General features: G+C 35.2%; 1 long non-coding RNA gene across 6 annotated transcripts in view; it reads left to right on the top strand.

Moving 5' to 3' along the window:
- The window catches only part of LOC138705043 (uncharacterized), a 136,225-nt gene that overhangs the window by 7,995 nt on the left and 112,325 nt on the right, over positions 1-15,905 (top strand). For 4 of the 6 annotated variants that reach the window (XR_011333549.1, XR_011333551.1, XR_011333550.1 and 1 more), the window contains 2 exons: positions 9,752-9,812; positions 11,618-11,898. The exons of 1 other annotated variant lie outside the window; for it this stretch is intronic. This is a non-coding gene — a long non-coding RNA (uncharacterized lncRNA). The remainder of the gene's footprint in view (positions 1-9,751; positions 9,813-11,617; positions 11,899-15,905) is intronic. One more of the 6 variants, XR_011333548.1, reaches the window with a different exon arrangement.

Below are 15,905 nucleotides of genomic sequence, written 5' to 3'. Positions count from 1 at the left end.
TTATTTATTCAATGCAATGGCACTTGACTGGAGTCATTGGCCGTACAATGGCGATTAAAACTAAAATGAAAGATAAAAAACAAAATAAAGTGAACAATGTGCAAAGTGAAACTATGAAGGAGAGGATGTCAGCACTGCTGCATTCTTTCTCTGGCCTCCCAGTATCTATCCACAAAGCTGACAGATGAAAGCGCTGGACAAGTCAAAATGTTTCTGTGTGAGAATTCTAACTTTCAAGGCCTAACAACAATAGCTGTAAATGCAGCTTATTGCAATTTCTCGTCTTGCAGGTATTGACACATTAGAAGTTGGTTGGTATCTACTGGTTTTGAGTAAAATTATCGTTGTACATGATCTTACAAATATTTGTATTTTTTGAATGGAGTTATTTACTGGTATGGTAATGGGGATGAGGGGGTAGCAAACAAATGTCTCACCCAAAAGTGGGTTGCACCTTCAGAAAGTTTGGGAACCACTGACTTACAGGTATGGCAATGGGGTGGGGGAGGTCGCAAACAAATGGAGACATGGGGGGAATAATGATGAAGGTCCATTTTTTTCCATGTTTAGATTATGGTGTCAGATGTTAGAGAAAATCATGCAGTTTCATTATGTATATTCATTTGTGTCAAAAACGGTATGGGTCCCGTGATATTCTTGATTTAATATGTTGGAAGATGGAAGACTGATGAGAGTCCTAGTATTTGACGAAAAAACGATGAATGTCCATTCCAATCTTTCTTTAAAATTTAATGCTTTAGTTGTTTTTAGTTCGCAATTCTTACTATTATTTATGTGATTGGTGTTACATTGTTGGAATTGAAGTCAAGTTTTATTTCTATTGTCGTTAGTGAAGCTAAATATCAGTTAGTTTTGAGTTAAATGTGGTGAAAGATTGTTGTTGTGAGGGATCTACATACAAACCCAGAATTGAGTCAAAGTACGAAGAAGAAACGAAAGCTTGGCCGTCTATCAGATGATACAAAGGAAGCTGAAACCAAACACATGAAACAGGAGAGGACTGTAAGTGCACTAGATTGAAGTGTTTTCAAAACTTTAGTGAACTAAATAGAAATGGTATCATCAAACATGTTAATAGTCTGCTGGATCGTGATGCTGAGAGATTTTATTTGTTTCAAACTGTTTCAAATTTCCAATTTATTCATAATTTACATTTGAAATGGTACATTTGAATAGATACCTGAAATGAGCATAAAATTTTGAGTGGTTTAATTGAAATAACACTCTTAAAATGGAGACGCCCTAGAAAAGGTCAAAATGAAGCTCTTCTTCATGATTACATGTATTCGTACAAAGTTCGAACAACGAAAGATGGTGTAGTGATGGACGTACCTGTTTGTTACAAAGGTTTCTTGACTCTTCATGGGATATGTGCAAGAACATTACAGACCATTTCCACTACTAGCCTATTTTTAATATACATCAATGACTTGCTAAATATTGATATAGGTAACACATCTGGAGATATATTTGCATATGCCGATGATACAGCCATAATTTTTAGTGGATCAAATTGGAATGATGCCTACATAAATGCTAATAGAGGTATAAATATAATTAAGAAATGGTTAGATGAAAATTTGCTCTCATTGAACATTTCAAAAACAACTGCAGTTCCTTTTACATTAACGGCTTCTAGTCTGAGAAAAATTAAACTCGATAAGGATACAAATTTAAAAATATACAATTGCAGTAACATAAACTTGATTGATTGTAATTGTTCTTCCTTGACAGAATCCACGCAAGGAAAATACTTAGGTGTTGTCATTGATCAACATTTAAGATGGAATAAACATGTAACATATTTATGTAATAGGTTACGGAAAACAATTCACAACTTTGTAACCCTTCGTGCATATATGCCTATCTATGTTTTCCGTGTTGTTTATCTAGCCTTGTTTCAATCAGTCATTCAATACGGAATAATAGGATGGGGTGGAATGACAAAGACTATCTTAACTCCATTAATATCACTGCAAAAACGTATCATCAAAATTTGTCTGCATAAACCACTTGATCATCCGACACAATTTATTTATTCTGAATTCCAAGTACTAAAAATTGAGCAAATATATAAACATACATTACTAACTTATTTTCACAAAAATCGAATGAATTTTATAACTGAAAAACATATACATAACACCAGAAGAAATGTCCTAACTCTTTTGGCAGAACCTAAATGTCACACTACAGCTGGATTAAGACACAGTAGGAATTATGGACCAAGACTATACAATTCAGCATTGAAAAATAATCCAGACCTAAGCAATTTACACATTCTTAAGTTTAAAAATAAAGTGAAAATGTTTGTATGATATTTGATAAATTTTATTATAATTTTTTTAAGTGTTACTAGCATTATATGGTACTAATTTTTATTGTATTTATCTGATGCATGTAACCTATAAGATAAAACATTGTAATAAATATAAATAGATCATTTTCTTAATTAATAACGGTGTATATCTCCAATAAATGATTCCTTAGCATCGCCACAGATACACTTGATTGTACTTGTCACTATATCTTGTCACTAGAAAGTTATTGAAATTTATATTTTCCCCGCCATTCATAAAATATTTTGATATGATACCTCTTGCACAAAAGGAGAGATCTATAACTGAAACTCGATTAATATATTTCAGTATTATTTGTATTTATCCTGGTAATAATGAACAGTTTGACTCGTAGACATTTTGTTTTTACAGCATTAACTTCCCATGATTGTACGAGAAGAGAACGGCAGTTACGTAGACTTTCGGCTCCCCCCTACTACCACCAATGCACAACACAATGTCAATACGACGGTTGCTGTCGTCTGCGATACAACGAACTTTTCTGTTGATTTTCGAGTTTGGCATTTTTACCGTTATTATATGCTTATTTAAGTTGTGTTAACTCTCGCTAGTGGTTTTACATTTTATTTTATCCGACTTAGTATTTATTTTATTATTGTAAATAAATTTGTTTTATCACTATTATTATTATTAATGAATTATTTTGTATCACAATCTTTGTATTATTTCTGTCACGATTAGTCTATTATTATTATTATTATTATTATTATTATTATTAGTATTGTTACTATTATTTATATCATCAGCATTATTATTTGAACCCTGTAAAATTTATGTAGACCCGAGCACGAGCATATGCTCATTTCGGGTACTGTATCTATTCATATGTATTCAATTCAAATGTAAATTGTAAATAAATTTGAAATTTGAAATTCAGGAGCAGTTGAAAGAATGTGGAAAGGTTGTATGATGGAAGCATAAAAATCGATTACATGCTATAAGTGATGAAACTAAGAATGCAATTCATGACCATATTCAATATCAATATCACCAACTGCAGTAACAGAAGTATCTGAAGACTCGTATGAAATTGAAGAGCGTTTTTGCAAGTCGATAGATGCAGAAATGTTCGAAAATGAGTTATATATGGATATCGTATGTTTTCTAGCTCCGGAATCGATCTATGAACTCAGATTTAGCAAAACTTGATTCATACCTTATGCAGAGACTACCAAACCTTCCAGGTTTTTTTCAAAACTCGATAGATGCTGTCACTTAGTTAAAGCAAAACTCGATAGATGCTAGAGTCCTTAATTGAAATATATGCAGGGTCAAATAAAATAGTTTTCAGAATAGTATTTCAGATAATTTAATTTTATTAGGTTTGCCGGCCCATGTATGGTGGGTCCCTATCACCACGGCATGGCGCGTCCTCAGGTTGCGGATAGAGGAGACGGCCTCCAGATATGGAGGGTAGCTGCGAATATATTGAATAAGCAGTCGTGGACAGCCGATAAGGGGTGGTCCTCCAGCTTGGGGGTTGGGCGAAGGGCTAACAACCCATCACCGTAAAAAACAGCTTGTTACGAATTCCTACAGTAAGCCTCGGAATAGGACTGATTCTCTGGCACGACCACAGCAAAGGAATAAGGTTTTGAGATTTGGCACTTGGAACGTAACTAGTCTTTATAGAACAGGAGGGGTAACATTAGTAGCAAAAGAACTAGCTAGATATAGAATAGACTTTGTGGGAGTACAAGAGGTTAGGTTAGATGGGAATGGCATATCACAAATAGGAGATTACTTGTTGTATTATGGGGAAGGAAACAATAATCACCAATTAGGAACAGGATTCTTTGTACATAAAAGAATAAAATCAGCAGTAAAAAAGGTCGAATTTATCAGTGACAGGTTATCATATTTAGTACTTAAGGGTAGATGGTGCGACATCATAGTTATAAATGCTCACGCCCCTACAGAAGAGAAAGACGACTATATAAAGGATAGCTTCTATGAGGAATTGGAACATACTTTTGATCAGTTCCCTAGATATCATATGAAAATTTTATTGGGGGATTTAAACGCTAAAGTAGGACGGGAGGATATTTTTAGACCAACTATTGGAAAAGAGAGCCTACACGCAATTAGTAGTGACAATGGAGTTAGATTAGTCAACTTTGCCACATCGAAAAATTTAATTGTCAAAAGTACAACATTCCCCCATAAGGATATACATAAATATACTTGGACTTCTCCAGATGGATTGACACACAACCAAATAGATCACGTCTTGATAGATAAACGGAGACATACTAGTATAGTAGATATTCGAACTTTCAGAGGAGCAGACTGTAATTCTGACCATTATTTGGTGATTGGAGAATTAAGAGAAAGATTATCAGTAGCCAAGCGAGTAGAGCAACAAGTTAATATTACTAAATTCAATATTTTGAAATTAAAGGACGAGGAAGCTAAGCAAAATTATCAGGTCGAAATTTCGAATAGGTTTGCCACTTTAGAAAGTTCCGACGAAGTTGAGAAAGAATTAGATGTTAATAGCGTGTGGGAAAATATCAGAGATAGTATCAAAATTGCAGCTGAGCAGAGCATAGGTTATTATGAAACTAAGAAAAAGAAACCGTGGTTTGATGAAGATTGTTGCATGGTAGTAGAAAGAAGGAAACAGGCAAAATTGAAATTCTTACAGGATCCAGTTGAGGAGAAGAGAGATAATTATTTCAATGAAAGACGGGAAGCAAGTCGTACACTTAGGAATAAAAAGAGAGGTTACTTGAAGGAAAAACTGAATGAGGTAGAAACAAATAGTAAGAATAAAAACATTCGAGATTTATATAAGGGTATAAAGGAATTTAAGAACGGATATCAGTCAAGGGTAAACGTGATCAAGGATGAGAATGGTGACTTGCTTGCAGACTCTTCATCAATCCTAAACAGATGGAAAAACTATTTTGCGCAACTACTAAATGTACATAGGCCAAATAGAAATGATCGGGACGATATTGAAATACAAACTGCTGAGCCATTTATACCCGAACCCACGATTTCAGAAGTCGAAATTGCGATAGAAAATCTGAAAAAGTACAAGTCTCCAGGTATGGATCAAATTCCAGCAGAATTAATACAAGAGGGTGGAAGTGCATTATATAGCGAAATTTATAAACTTGTACTTGCTATTTGGGAAAAGGAAATTGTACCAGAACAATGGAAGGAGTCCATAATTGTACCTATTTTTAAAAAGGGGGACAAAACGAACTGTGGTAACTTTCGAGGAATATCACTTTTGTTGACGTCGTACAAAATTTTGTCCAATATTCTTTTGAGGAGATTAACTCCGTACGTAGATGAAATTATTGGGGATCATCAGTGCGGTTTTCGGCGTAATAGATCGACTATTGATCAGATTTTTTGTATTCGGCAGATAATGGAGAAAAAATGGGAGTATAAGGGTACAGTACATCAGTTATTCATAGATTTCAAAAAGGCATATGACTCGGTTAAGAGGGAAGTATTATATGATATTCTTATTGAATTTGGTATTCCCAAGAAACTAGTTCGATTAATTAAAATGTGTCTCAGTGAAACATACAGCAGAGTCCGTATAGGTCAGTTTCTATCTGATCCTTTTCCAATTCACTGCGGGCTAAAGCAGGGAGATGCACTATCACCTTTACTTTTTAACTTCGCTTTAGAATATGCCATTAGGAAAGTTCAGGACAACAGGCAGGGTTTGGAATTGAACGGGCTACATCAGCTTCTTGTCTATGCAGATGACGTGAATATGTTAGGAGAAAATACACAAACGGTTAGGGAAAACACGGAAATTTTACTTGAAGCAAGTAAAGCGATCGGTTTGGAAGTAAATCCCGAAAAGACAAAGTATATGATTATGTCTTGTGACGGGAATATTGTACGAAATGGAAATATAAATATTGGAGATTTATCCTTCGAAGAGGTGGAAAAATTCAAATATCTTGGAGCAACAGTAACAAATGTAAATGACACTCGGGAGGAAATTAAACGCAGAATAAATATGGGAAATGCCTGTTATTATTCGGTTGAGAAGCTCTTATCATCCAGTCTGCTGTCCAAAAATCTGAAAGTTAGAATTTATAAAACAGTTATATTACCGGTTGTTCTATATGGCTGTGAAACTTGGACTCTCACTCTGAGAGAGGAACATAGGTTAAGGGTGTTTGAGAATAAGGTGCTTAGGAAAATATTTGGGGCTAAGCGGGATGAAGTTACAGGAGAATGGAGAAAGTTACACAACACAGAACTGCACGCATTGTATTCTTCACCTGACATAATTAGGAACTTGAAATCCAGACGTTTGAGATGGGCAGGGCATGTAGCACGTATGGGCGAATCCAGAAATGCATATAGAGTGTTAGTTGGGAGACCGGAGGGAAAAAGACCTTTAGGGAGGCCGAGACGTAGATGGGAGGATAATATTAAAATGGATTTGAGGGAGGTGGGGTATGATGATAGAGACTGGATTAATCTTGCACAGGATAGGGACCGCTGGCGGGCTTATGTGAGGGCGGCAATGAACCTTCGGGTTCCTTAAAAGCCATTTGTAAGTAAGTAAGTAGGTTTGCCGGCAGAATTGGAATGTTATTATTTTGTCGCCTAGCGGTAAATCGCTGAGACAGAAGCTATTTGATCTCCCTCCCTCCCCAAACTAAAGCTTCACTGTTTAGGATTTCTCGCATAACCGTAAATTACTGAGGCGAAAACTATTTATCGATTTCTCCCACTCAACTTGACAGTGAAATGGCGAATATGAAGTGAAATACTTTTCAAAACAGTATTCATTCACGAGTGACTTCAGACGAGTTTTAAGTAAGAACGTTTTCCAATGTTGTGATATTCTAGATAGTTTCTGTGTGTAAATAATGGATCCAGGAGATGAAATGATTATGATTCAAAAAGTAGTGGGTGGTAGGAAATCCAGAACTAAAGAGAAGAGTCCTCGTACAGGAAAGCGTAAAACAAAGGAGCATGAACCGAATATAAAATGCTCTCATGGACTTGCAAACTCTTCCTCCAATCCAAAAACTAAAGGAAGTAGGTAGTGTAAAGTGGCAGACTTAACTTTTGATGACATTAGTGTATTTCACAATAAATTTAAGATTTTATGCAAAATAAATCAAGACAAATTACTTATTAAGTTCATGACCATTATATCACCAAAGCGTAGGGTAGTGAATACCGAGTCTTCGAAAAGAAAACAAAGTGTGTCAATTAAATACAGTAATAGGAAAACAGATGGACAGATAATGCCTATTTGTGTATCAAGTTTCCAAGGCGTAACTAGTTTCTCAAAGGACCGATCGTCTCTTCTGGCAAAATAGATTCTACTCTACAGGACAGTTACCAAGGGAAAATAGAGGAGGAAATACTGCAGGTAAGAAGCATGAGAATCTTACAATAGCAGTTAAAATGATAAAAAGATATATAAATGCAGAGAGAGCCACTATACTGGGGGAAAATATATTAGGAGATATCTGCCTCCAGATCTCTCTATTAAAAAAATGTGGACAAATTTCTGTGAAAAAAGAAACAAAAAAACTTGGGACTACTTGAGACTTACTCACTCTCGAAGTATAAACATATATTTTTCATTCATTTCAACCTGTCATTTAAAACTCCCTGTACTGATTCCTGCTTAACCTGCAAGATAGGCCTATTCCAAATAAAGGCAGAGACAGACTTGCTAAAAAAAATGAAATCAGGACCCAATATAGACTACAAAAATTCCGTGGAGACAAGTTTTACAAATTTATGAAAGATGATAATCCGGAAGTAATAAAGATATGTTTTGACTTACAACAAAATCAACCTCTACCGAAATTATCGGTGGGGAAAGTGTTCTACTCAAGACAAGTATGGTTCTACAACCTCTGTGTTGTGATACATTAAAAACACATGAAATTAAGAATAGTTCATTCTATACTTGGTTGGAAACCCAGTCATCAAGGGGTTGTAACTAAGTCGCATCTGCATTGCTAGATTTTTTTATTTAATCTGGAAAAAAATCCGCAACTAATGCCCCTTCCACCATTCATCAATTTTCTTATTCTTGTGCCAATCAGAACAAGAATATCATTATGATGGCAACTCTCATGCCATTTTTGGAGCAAAACAATATTTTTATTCGCATTCTTCTTTCTTTCCAATACGCCGTCATAGCTATATGGCTCCAGATCGTGTTTTCGGAAGAGTAGAAAAAGACTATAGGAGAATGGAAGGCATATTGACCCCAATGACTACAAGATGCTAGAAAATCATAGCACAAACAAGAATCTCAACAAGGACTGGAAAATCATGGACTTAAAATCGAGTGCTCAAAAGGTGTTAAGATTGACACTGACATTTAAGATGGCTCCGCAGCGAGTGATCACTTACAGTAAAATTTTGGGAAAACATCGCAATGATTCTGTTACAGTGCAGAACACATATACAGCGTGTCCAGTGGCAGTGTGGTTGCTAAAACCAAGAATTAAAACATGCGATAATGTGTTAAACTCCCCTGCTCTTCCAGAAGTCAACATGGTGTTTAAAGTAAAAAAGAATGACGTTAAGAAACTCATGCAGTATTTCGAAGTAACAGGCGAGGCAAAGAACTTGTACACAACAGTTCTAGCAGATGTGTCCCATCAGCCTTTTGTGATAAAATTGTAATTTTGTTTTGATACTAATAATTTTCTTAAATTTTATTGTGTTGTAATGAGATTCATATGAAGATAGATTGCATCTATCGACTTTTGAAAAAATTCTTATTTTTTTGCGCCTAAAACTGACAAGTAATAAAAAAAAGTGCTTATATTTTTCAAACCTACATTCATTGTCTCAGAACAAAGAATGCTTCCTGTGAAAATTGTTGTTATAAAATAAATATTTGTATGTTTAAATTAAAAAATGTAATTTCTGTAAAATCTTGATTTCTGCATCTATCGACTTTTGCAAAAACGCTACTCAATTATACGGCACAACAGACTTAAGCCAAGCCCATTCCAAGTTGTTGAGTGCAATCAGACGTTTTAAAGAATGGACAGTGTTATTCTCCTCTAATGGAGAATACAAGAGTAAGTTATATGTACCTACAAGGCCTCTGACACAAGTAACAGTGGAAATTGAACAGCCACGTATTATGTCATTAAGATCTGGGAGCTACAACACACCATGGGATACAGTAGTTGTATCACAGATACAAGGAAAACACCTTCAAGACTGCAAGAGGGGGAATTTACTCTACCAGGCCCTGCTTACACCAAGATCCTACAAATACCTTTGTTAAAGTGGAAAGATTTGAAGGTATTTTTTTTTATAATTAATATTTAGTCACTAACTTAGTTTACATCTGTAGTACTATGCAATATTTTACTTATTTAATTTTTTACTTCCAGGAATTGTCAAAGCTTCTCACGAAAGAAGAATGAAAGCTATTCTATGGCAATATACCACACTGTGAGTGATTTCAGAAGATATGTAAATACATTCTCTTGCTCCATTATTTTATACAGGGACATCATTTTATTTTTACTTCAATTTTTATTGTACCTGAGTTTTTGAATGTACTTCACTCCACCCCTTCTACTAATGAAGTTCAACCGTCCTTCACACAGATGCAAGACTGCATATACAGTCATAGTAGCCTTACGATCATAGTAAACAGTACGTTCCAAAAATATGTTCGCGTTTTCCAGTGACGAAAGAGCTTTCAATATTGAATCATTTTCGCACAGGTACTATCGTCCATTTGCCTACGTCGTGTCCCGGTTCCCCCCCCCCCCCCCAGCTTTTATTCGCCAGCTAGTGGCTGGGCTGTCTTAGCTCCTTTCTCAGAACATTAATTTCTGTTAGGAATTGGACGTCTACATAATATTATACAACTGTTTAAATTAACTTAAATAAAAGGGCCTCGTTAAGTAATTAACTGTCACGTGATTTTCTCCCTTTCTACGACCCTACGACATAACCACTTGGACGGACAGTAGATAGTATGTCTGAGTAATTTTAACTTTTCAGATCGGGCAGAAGCGAAGATTGAATTTATAGTACGTAAAGTACTCTTTTATAGAGTAGGTAGGCCTACGGAATTATTTGAACATGAGTTACTAGTACGAAGAACGAAACTGGTAATTAGGATTAGGTACAATAGTCTATAGTGTGATAATATGCACATTAGAACTGAAGCCTGTATCGAAATAAACGGCCACCATTTTAAAAAATGTGTTTAAATACCGTAAAGTGGGGTGACTTTGAACGCCGAAAGAACTGAACTAGTTTATTGACAACTTAAACAGTTTTATCGCAATTGGGTACAGCATTTAATTCAGAAAGGCGCTAAATTACTGTTCAAAGTCACCTCGGCATTCAAAGTCACCCCTCTTTACGGTATCCATATTATGATTATTTTTCAATTTAACTTCATTCTCTATATTGTACGATAATGTGCTGTAGACAGTATACTATACACTGCATAATGACTACGTCCACATGGACAGCTCAGTTCGTGAGTAAAAACACTCATTGTTAATTCTGTACTGTATTTCGATTAAACAAAAACCTAATGAAAATGATCAAACTCAAAAGCGCAATATTTCATAGTTTACATAAATGAATGAACTACTTTTCTTCCCTCCTATACCTAGTAAAGTGATTTGTTTGTATTTTACGCCAGTATCATCGAACTCCAGTCGTGGAACGGGGTAGCAAACGGCGTTGATCCAGGCAAGTTAATATTAAAAATGTTAGTAAAAGTAAAATGATGTCCCTGTATAATTATAATGTTAAATTGCATATTTTATGGTTTTACACACGTCCAAGTTTGAGTTAAATCGAGTAAAGTAGGATATTAACAGTGTTATACAATGAAGTGTTTAGACATTCACCTTTATTTCCGCTTTTATTTGTTCATTACAACGTTATTGTTGCTCATTCTCCATTGTTGGTAAACAAAACTTCACGAAACTTTGTGAATCCATTGTTATAATATGTATGTGTAATTTAATTGCAAGTATTGTATCCATTTAGAGTTTCAAACTTTAAAATTGTAATATCTCAGAATAATGAAAATGTGACATTCATCATTATTCCCTCCATGTCTTCAAATTTCTCACCCAAAAGTGGGTTGCACCTTCAAAAAGTTTGGGAATCACTGACTTACTGATATGGTAATGGGGGGGGGGGGGAGAGGGGAGGTCGCAAACAAATGTCTCACCCAAAAGTGGGTTGCACCTTCAAAAAGTTTGGGAACATCTGTCTTACAGGATCCAATTGAGGCAAACAGAGATAATTATTTCAATGAAAGACAAGAAACAAGTTGTATACTTAGGAATAAAAAGAGAAATTACTTGATCAGGAAGAGAAAAAGGAACTGGTTGAGTCACTGGCTAAGAAGAAAGTGTCTACTGAAGGATGCACTGCAAGGAATGGTAATGGGAGAAGAATTTGGGGCAGAAGAAGATATCTGATGATAGACGACATTAAGATATATGCATCATATGCAGAGGCAAAGAGGAAGACAGAAAATAGGCAAGATTGAAGAAAGGTGAGTTTGCAGTGAAAGACCTGCCCATGGGCAGAACACTATGTATGAATGAATGAATGTAGCTGAAATCTTGCTCTATTTAACTGTCTTATTATGCTCTCTGTATCTGTTGTAGTTTCTGTGAAAATAAATAGGAGGCATTACTTTCAGAACAACCTTCGTACTTGTGGGCAAAAAATAGTCTTTCCATGACACAGAATGTTGAAACATATTTTAACAGAGAAATTTCCTTTGAGTACATGGCACACACTGACAAACGAATATTCTGGGTTTTGTAGTGTTCATCATACAATGCAAGTCCTTGCAAAATCCTTTCTTGAACTGGTGGAATCATATACTTGCTTCTTCGAAGAGCTCAGTTGCCTATTTCTGTATAAAGTGTGCTCCATACATTTGCTCCATTGTGATATCATGAAACTTCCAATTTCTGTTGCAAGTTTGACAAATTATAACATCACCATGGCCACCCTACTCCATTATCTCCTGGCCTAGTTGCTCATAAGTGGTGTCTTCTTGGTATCACTTGCGAGGTTGAGACCTGTCTTTGGACAGTTGACTGAACAATAACATTAATGTTGCGTTCCACTAGTCTCTTCCTTAATTCTTTTTCCAGAGGTCCGCAGAAGCTCCTTTTTCTATTAAAAGCTTCCTTTTGCCATTGCTACCCTCCTTTTGACTTCCTGGCAGCAGCTCATGTTACTGCTTATAGTATATCCCAAGTATATGAAACTGTCCACTTGGTCTACTGCCTCATTTAGAATTCGCAAGTTTACCTTCTTTATTTTTCTTCCGACAACCATGGTCTTCGTCTTGTTTGCATTTATCTTCAGCCCATACTGCTCACAGCTGTCATTTAGCTCCTGTAGCATATCCCTTAGTATCGTCTCCTCTTCTGCTAACAATGCCATATCATCAGCAAATCTTATGCACTTTATTCTTCTTCCTCCTACTTTCACCCCTCTCATGTTCTGAAAACAGTTCTTCACCAAATCCTCCAAGTAGATGTTGAACAGGGTAGATGATAAAGGGCATCCTTGTCGTACTCCACTCCCTATTTCACTTCCTTCAGACATTTCTTTCTTCTATTCTGACTTTGACTCGTTTCACATATAGATTACTGAACAGCCTCCTGTCTTTCCAATCCACACCTATTTTATTCAGGATGTTCATCAGTTTGTTCCAATCCACTCTCTCACACGCCTTTTCTAAGTCCACAAATACTATACTGTGTGATCAAATATTTTCGGCCTTTCCCGCCAATCAATTTGAATTAATGTCGTCACTAATGCACAGCAAGTTTCTACGTACTGAGGCCTCGACACCTCATTGATAGGTAACTTAGAGTTAGTCCTACGAGTGGTGAGGGATATGTGTACCGTAGTGGAAGATGTAGTGAACTGCAAGAGTTGTCTCAAACAATATGTATTGCTCGTCCGCAGTCTCAAATTGTTCCAAAAAATGAGTACAGAAGTTGATACAGGCTAGCAAATTGGAATGTCCCAACTCATGCAGCCGTGTTACTTTGTATGGGTAGAGCTTCATTACTTTCTTTACTGCCATATGACAACCCAATCTCTCGACTGAGCTGATGTAGTGATGTTCGTGGCCTCTCTGTTATACGTCCTTGTATTATGTCCATGATAACATCTGTAAATTTAGAATAATGTTTCCCAAAGTGTGGGTCACGACCCCCGGGGGGGTCATGTAAAGAGCTAAGGGGGGGTCGCGAGATGATTTACAAAATAAAACAAAAATGCCTTAACACATTTATGTTGCATTCAAAATGAACATAAAAATAAGATAAAAATTTCTGTAGTTATAGCTAAAGTAAAAAATAATTAATGCTATAAATGTGTCTGTTTTTGAGAAAGTAGCTTCTCAAATCTTCGCTCTGTATTCAATATGCACACAACTGTATCATTTCCAATTTGAAGGAGATTTCTTGCTTTTGTTTTGATGAAAATCATAGACTGAAAACTTACTTTGCATAAATACAAGTTTGCAAATGCTATCAAAACTGTAAGAGTTTCTTTTGCAAGCACGAGGTATTCTTACATTCTTTTGATCTAAAACTAATCTACACTGCGAAAAAATTATATTTTTAACCTTCCATTAGTAAGCCCATATTTTAATAAATCTTTTTCTTAATTTCAGCCAGTTGAATGCAACTGTTAGAAATGGATTCAGTATCTATCTGATACTGCCATGATTGTTTTGAGTTTCTTCCCGAAGAATTAAAAAAGCTGTTGTTTAAAATTGTGTAAAGTTAATTATATGTTCGCAAAAACAAAGTAAGAATTTGTCGTGTCATAAGATACGTAGCTAAATTTTCCACGAGTTCTTTCATGCACTGGAATGAATAAATTTTATTTTGTCCAGTAATATCTACCAGTAAACAAGTTTCCTTATAAATCCGTCGATTTAGCTCTGGCTGTTATTTTCTTCTAACATATTTATGTCATTCGCATAGAGAAGCAGCTGATGTAAAACATTCAATTCCAACCCCCCCCCCCCCCCCCCCGTTATTCTGGACTTTGCTCTAGACTTTGTCATTAGGAAAGTTAAGAAGTAAAGGTGATAGTGCATCTCCTTGCTTTAGCCTGCATTGAATTGGAAAAGCATCAGATAATAACTGACCTATACGGACTGTGCTGTACATTTCACTGAGACATATTTAATTAATCGAACTAGTTTCTTGGGAATACCAAATTCAATAAGAATATCATATAAAACTTCTCTCTTAACCAAGTCATATGCCTTTCTGAAATCTATGAATAACATGTACTGTACCCTTATACTCCCATTTAGGGTACGGCCACACGAGCTACATTTGTAGCAAGTTTTCTGCGACAAATGTAGCTGGAATTATAGACTGCATTGAATTAAATGGAAGCAGCCACACGGAGCAGTAAATGTAGCAAGTTTGGCGCATTCCAAGGTCGTGTCGCAACTCGAATGAGTCCGGGTTCATTTTTTCTGCGACATTTATTGCTGTTGGGTGGCCACATGTAGCAACATGGGTGGCTACACGTGCAGCTACAAATGTTGCTGCGATGTGCGGTGTGTCAGTATGTTTGTCATTTCGTTTACATATTGTAGCCAGGTCATCATTTCTTGTAAACTGGAAGTATTTGACTTCTCTGCCTTTAGTTTTCTTCGCATAATTGTTGGATCCAAACACGGCTCAATCTGGCATTTTGTAGTTTTTAAATGATATGTAGAAAAACCTGTATAAATTTTTTATATACATTTCTTAATTTTACAATAATAATAATAATAATAATAATAATAATAATAATAATAATAATAATAATAATAATAGCAAGCAATGATCAGCAATAAAGTCATTAATGAAGTGATATTCGTGTGTCTCTTTATTCAACGAAAAACTTTCAAGTTATTTAAATATGCTGTAAAGTTATTCTACAAAAATTCCCTCTCAGTAGACTACCCGCACGTATTAACAATCCTTTATTAGCAAAAATTAATTTTAGAAACAACGAATAATTATAGTAATAATAAAATAAAACTTAGCAACAAACGTCTGATATGTTAGGCCTATTCGTGACCAATAATTTTCCACCTTAAACGAATTAACATTGTTGTTAGTTACTGGGTATTTCTTATTATAAAATCCATATTTTTAAACTTTAAATTTATATCAATATTTATTTCCACTTTAGTAATTCCCAGAGGAGACTCAGTGAGCCAAAGAATATATAAATCAAAAGACTTTTATCTACTAACTGACAATAAATAAAGAATAAATATCATGCAAAAGAAAACAAAAAAAGTTGTAATAAAAGTACAAACAACTGTGTAAAATGAATGCCCATGCTTTATTTTTTTTAGGAATGAGATAGAAAGTGTATATCAAATGTCATGTAAAGGACACACAGATTAAGACTTTAAAAACAGTGAAATAACAAATCAAAGTTATTCATTTTACAGTAGAGAATTACAATAATTTAGTGCAATGTAAATTTACAAATGCATATGGATACACA

Source organism: Periplaneta americana, chromosome 8, assembly GCF_040183065.1.
Source record: "Periplaneta americana isolate PAMFEO1 chromosome 8, P.americana_PAMFEO1_priV1, whole genome shotgun sequence".
Lineage (NCBI taxonomy): Eukaryota > Metazoa > Arthropoda > Insecta > Blattodea > Blattidae > Periplaneta > Periplaneta americana.
This window is presented reverse-complemented; position numbering and strand designations above follow the sequence as displayed.